The sequence below is a fragment of the Microtus pennsylvanicus genome, chromosome 20 (assembly GCF_037038515.1).
Source record: "Microtus pennsylvanicus isolate mMicPen1 chromosome 20, mMicPen1.hap1, whole genome shotgun sequence".
NCBI lineage: Eukaryota > Metazoa > Chordata > Mammalia > Rodentia > Cricetidae > Microtus > Microtus pennsylvanicus.
The window spans coordinates 2842877-2848340 of record NC_134598.1 but is presented as its reverse complement, the minus strand read 5'-3'; the positions used below and the strand labels follow the sequence as shown (position 1 = coordinate 2848340).

Below are 5464 nucleotides of genomic sequence, written 5' to 3'. Positions count from 1 at the left end.
AGCCCGAGAGAGGCTACTGCAGTTGTACCAAAGGCACTGTGCCCTTTACAACCACAAAGATACACTCAGTGTTGATGGCAATAAAGAGACCCTACCCTCCAATTCCTCAAAAAAGCGTAAGGGTGGTTAGGTAGTTAGGAAAAGCTGGGTCTGTTCCTAGTGCTACAAGAAATGCCTACTCTGTCTTACATTGCACACATTGTTCTCAGGAAAATCTCTAGAGGGAACATGCTGCATTCTGTCAGCTAACAAACGTTCTCAGTGAAGAAGAAACTGTCTTCACTAGTCTCCAGGCAGAAGAGCAATAGAAGCCTGCTGATGAAAGATAGGCAAACAGATAGCAAAATTTTTCCACCAACTAAAATCTAGAAATGGTAATACATGCCAGCTTGTATCAGATCGTCGTTGTCCTGCTCCTAGGTTGTAGTAATAGGGAGCAGCGGCAGGGTTGCGTCCCCAAACACCCCAGCCGCCTGCCCTGCCCGGCTAGCTTATGCCCCAAATAATTACACGGACACTGTATTCTTTTAAACACTGCTCTGGCCCATTTCTAATAATCTATGTAGCGCCCCTAGGTGCGCTTACCGGGAAGATTCTAGCCTAAGTCCATCCTGGGTCGGAGCTGGGGCATGGTGTGCGTCTTCCCTGGAGCAGGTAGCATGGCGTCTCTGAAGGCGTCTGCTCCGGAGAGCGGAGCTGTGGAGTCTGAGCTCACTTCCTCTTCCTCCCGGCATTCTGTTCTGTTTACTCCACCCACCTAAGGGTGGCCTATCCAATGGGCCTAGCAGTTTCTTTATTCTTAGCCAGTGAAATCAACAGATTGATATATGACACTCCCCCATCACTAGGTCTGTCAGCGCTCCCCTCCTTGTGGGTCCTGCCTCCTCCATCTTGGCTCCTTCATCTTCTTGCACAGGAGACAGGACCAGGAGAACTCAGTGAGTGACTCACACCCCAGCTCCGACTCTGTTTTCCCCGTTCTGTGGACTTCAGATGAAGCGCCAGACCAATCAACGTTTTGCTCTATGTAAGTAATGGAGTGATCTTTGCTGTGGGTGTCGAAACAGAAGCCTGATGACAAATGGTTAGCTATGGTTCAGAGAACACCTCTGAAAATCCCTAAGCCGCATTACAGTCACAGGAGGCTATAAATATAGAGGCAGATGAACTATGGCCTCTGATTTGCAGGTGCGTGCTATCTAGTAGAGGATTCAGAGATTTTGGTGGGTGATCACTACTCTGCACTGAATGTGCAGAGAGGGAGGAACAGGAGGGAGGAAAGATCACTTGCCTGGGGGTGAGGAGGAAAGTAGACAGCTAAATGGCCTTGCTAATGTAGTTAACACAGATTATCACAGCAATATAAGTGGTCCTCTGTAAAAAGAGGTCACTGTTTCAGGCGAATAGCTCCCAGTGGCTCACATGAGGTTTCCACAGCCCAAATAAAAGATAACCACTGTGGTATTCAATATTTTAATAAATTAGTGTTTTAGTGTGTGTATGCATATGTGCACTCATGTATATCATAGTACACATGTAGAAGTCAGGAGACAATTCCTGAGCCAGTCCTTTCCTTCCACCACGTGGAAGTCTGGGGGATCCATTTGAAGTCATCAGGCTTGAGAGAAAGCACCTTCACCTGCCATGCCATCTTGCCAGCCTGAGATTTACCTATTTCAGTCACCCAGAACAGTCACTCTCAGCTGTATGCATAGATTCTGAAATCTGAGATTATTTTGAATTGCTTAAAGTAAGATTTATGTCCGTTGGCCATGTGACTGGATAAATATTGTTATAAGTTCTCCTTGTACTTAGCTATACCTACACACGCTTGTTCCTGTGCAGGGCCTCTCGTAACCAGGGACCGGTCAGCACTATCATAGGTAAGTCTTGTCTTGGGCAGTGGCTACTTGAGATGCAACAGCAACTGTGGCGGAACCCTCCCTATTTCATTTGACTCAGCTGAGAAAAGCAACCCAACGTCAAGCTGGATTTTCAGAATAAGCCGCCCTGGGTCTCATTAATGAACTATCAGAGAAGTAGGTGTGCATAGTTCCCACGACTGTCAGGAAAGGCTGGGCTCTGCCTCTTACCCATTCCTTTTTTTTTTTTTTTTGGTATTGCTTGCTGTGAATATGGTTGCTGGGCCTCCAGCACCAACTCTTGATTATGAGGTGACAAGAAATGAAGCCACCAATGTCAGCCTAGCAGATGGGAAGAGTGGATGCTGTGGGAAGCTTGGGGCCCTCCCCTACTCCCTACAGGTCACCCTGAGGTTCTGCTTTCTCACCGCCGCCAGACGTTCATGTATTTCTAGAAGTCTGTTAGGAGGCTCAGACAGTTTTCCAAATGGGATCTTTATAGGATCCTGTCCCCATCTCTTCTCTTCCCTTGCGGCTTGAGAGTTTTGTCGTTCCAACCATAGGTTCTCCTACCACCTTTCGCTAGAACCCTGCGGTCTGCTGCTCCTGCTAGCTGTACTGTATGTGACATGTTGCCGTCTTCTTAGGAGCCACTTACTAATATCTAGAGAACTGGAAAGGGCCTGCATGCTTCCACGCATCTGCTTCTAAGAAGTAAAATCAATACCATGTATAAGGATATTTATTGCATTTTTCTCAAGAAAGGAAATATTTCACATAAAATGCATAGCTGAAGATATCTGAGGTCCGTCAACATAGTGAGATGATAAAGAGCCTGCCGCAGCCTGAGAACCTGAATTGCATCCCCTGCACTCATGTGACAAGCCAAAAATCTTGGCACAGTACCTCCCAGTAGTGAGAAGCTGGAAGAGGGGGACTCCGGAGCTCAACAGTCACCCAGTCCAGACCAATGGTTGGCTCTAGGTTCAATGAAAGACTATGCCTCAAAAAAAAAAAAAAATGGCCTTCACATGCACACAGAGACTTGTGCATTCAAGCAAGGAACTCAGGACCGCAGGGGTGCACCCACACACTGAGACAATGGGGATGTTCTATTGGGAACTCACCAAGGCCAGCTGGCCTGGGTCTGAAAAAGCATGGGATAAATCCGGACTCGCTGAACATAGCAGACAATGAGGAATACTGAGAACTCAAGAACAATCGCAGTGGGTTTTTGATCCTACTGCACTTACTGCCTTTGGGGGAGCCTAGGCAGTTTGGATGATCACCTTACTAGACCTGGATAGAGGTGGGCGGTCCTTGGGCTTCCCACAGGTCAGGGAACCCTGATTGCTCTTCGAGCTGATGAGGGAGGGGGACTTGATCGGGGGAGGGGGAGGGAAATGAGAGGCAGTGGCGGGGAGGAGGCAGGAATCCTTAATAAATAAATAAATTAAAAAAGAAAAAGAAAAAGAAAAAAAGACTTGTGCATTGATACATGTATACACACGTGTATGCACACACATGAAATAAAGTGAGACAAAACAAAATTAATGTTTAGGGCCAGATGAATTTGCCCGGGACAAGTTGGGAAAGAGAAGAGAAGAGACCTCAGAACTGAGTCCTGGAACTTTCCAGAAGTCTAGGATTAGAGGATGAGGATCTGATCAAACAAAATAAGAAGTCATGGCCAGCAAAGTGAGCACAGAACAAGGATAATGGTTTCTCAGCATCCAAACAAGGAAGGTTTTTTAAAGGATGAAAATGGCCCCCGTGCCAAACACTGCTAAGAGCCAAGGAGGGATAATACAAAAGTGAATCACCACAACAACAGCAGAAGTAGTGATTGGCAGATAGCATACCTGCCTTCAATAGAGTCGAGAAAGAATGGAGGTTAGGAAGCACAGAGAGGCAGCCCAGGTAACTGGACTTCTTTCCATGGGGAAAATGTGTTTGTTGGTTAACAGGGAATTTGGTTGAGGTACAAGACATTGTAGCACATTTTCAGGAAAAGAAATGACAACAGAGAACAAAACTAGGCGACTCGAGGGAGGGGTCATCTCCAGAGTGAAGGTCACTGTTGGATAGTATCTCAGGGAGGCGCGAACCCCAGACCAGAGCCAGGACGGCACACTGCACCAACCCAAGGGGAGCTAGAGCATTTGGGCACCAATGAAAGTACCACAGCACGGTTGGTGGTGAGCATGGAAGAAATTCTCCTCCGATTGCTTTGGTCAACATCCAGCTAAACTGCAGTCTCATAAGCAAGCACGGCAGAAACCAGAGGAACTGCGAAGTCTAAATCATCAGCCCAGACACATGAGCCACATGCTTATGCGAAGCAACTGAATTTTGGATGGTGCTTTACATGTTATTACCATATCAATAGATAACTGATGCTAGAAAAGGGCCAACTCTCGCAGTGCCGATGGAACTGCATCGTTTTAAAAGCTTACAGCCCATGTTACCCGACGAGCCGTTTACTTTACCATTTGCCTGTACTCTTTATGTCAGTGGCTGCTGTAAACAGAGCTACAAGGGAGAGCTGCCTACGCATGCCTTTACCTACACACATGGATCTGAGCTATGAATTCCTACAAGTAGAATTTCCAAGTCTCTGTGTATCTATAATACTAATTCTATTAGAAATAGGGATTTGACTTCTATAAAAATATAGCCAGAGTCCATATTTATATGCCAACAATTTGTTTCTACTTAATGGCAAATTTCTTTTTCTTTCTTCTTTTGGCTAATGTAAATAAAAAAATGTAAAGAATGACATATATCTTTTTTACCTATCTTAGTAGATGGCTCCAATGTAAACTTTACAGCCCCTCTGGCCCCACCGACTACTCAGGATCTGTTCCAGACTCATCACCTGCCTCAGGAGGCATGGAAACCTGGCTCCACACCGTTCCCCAGTGCTTCTGTTTTGTCAACGATGTCCTTGGCCTCATACTGAATGTCAGTCATTTCTGCTTAATGTAATGCAAGACAGGGGAGAGGTTAGGTCCATCACAGATTTGGAAGGTGTGTTCATAAATAAAAATGGTGAAGAGTAGTTGGAAGGAGGGAGGCAAAGAGAAAATTAAAGAGAGAGAACCACGGGACAGGTCGGGTTTCTATGACATCTACCATGTTTGGTCATTTGAGCCTCTCAAGGAATTTTATGTTAACCACAATTTGCTTTTTGAATTTTTTGAATTTCACACTTGAGTATTATTTATGTCATTTCCCCCTCCCTCTCCTTCCTCCAGTTCCTTTCATGTCTCCATCCCTGGTCAGCTCTCTCTCTCATCTTTATGGTATCTTTCTCTTTAACTATGGTTGTCACACACATATATTATATTTGCATATATTCATGTCAGTTAAGTGGTTTTGTATGTCTATGTTTTTAGGGCTGACCCTTCCTATTGGATAATCCACAAGGGGGCTCATGGGAAGACAGAGTCTCCCTTTCTGTGAGTCACTAATTGCCTGAAGCTGTTCATCTAGGGATGGGGCCCTGTTACACGAGACCATGAGATTCTGTTAAAGGGTCTCAAAAATTTATTTAGGTAGAGGATAGGGACAAACAGTCCCCGATACAGAAGCAATTAGAC

General features: G+C 45.6%; 1 long non-coding RNA gene across 1 annotated transcript; it reads left to right on the top strand.

Annotated features, from left to right (window-relative positions):
* Window positions 1-860: 860 nt before the first annotated feature.
* LOC142838677 (uncharacterized) lies at window positions 861-4871 on the top strand. Its single transcript, XR_012908609.1, has 3 exons — window positions 861-1027; window positions 1846-1883; window positions 4667-4871. It is a non-coding gene; the product is annotated as an uncharacterized LOC142838677 (long non-coding RNA).
* The last annotated feature ends 593 nt before the right edge of the window (window positions 4872-5464 follow it).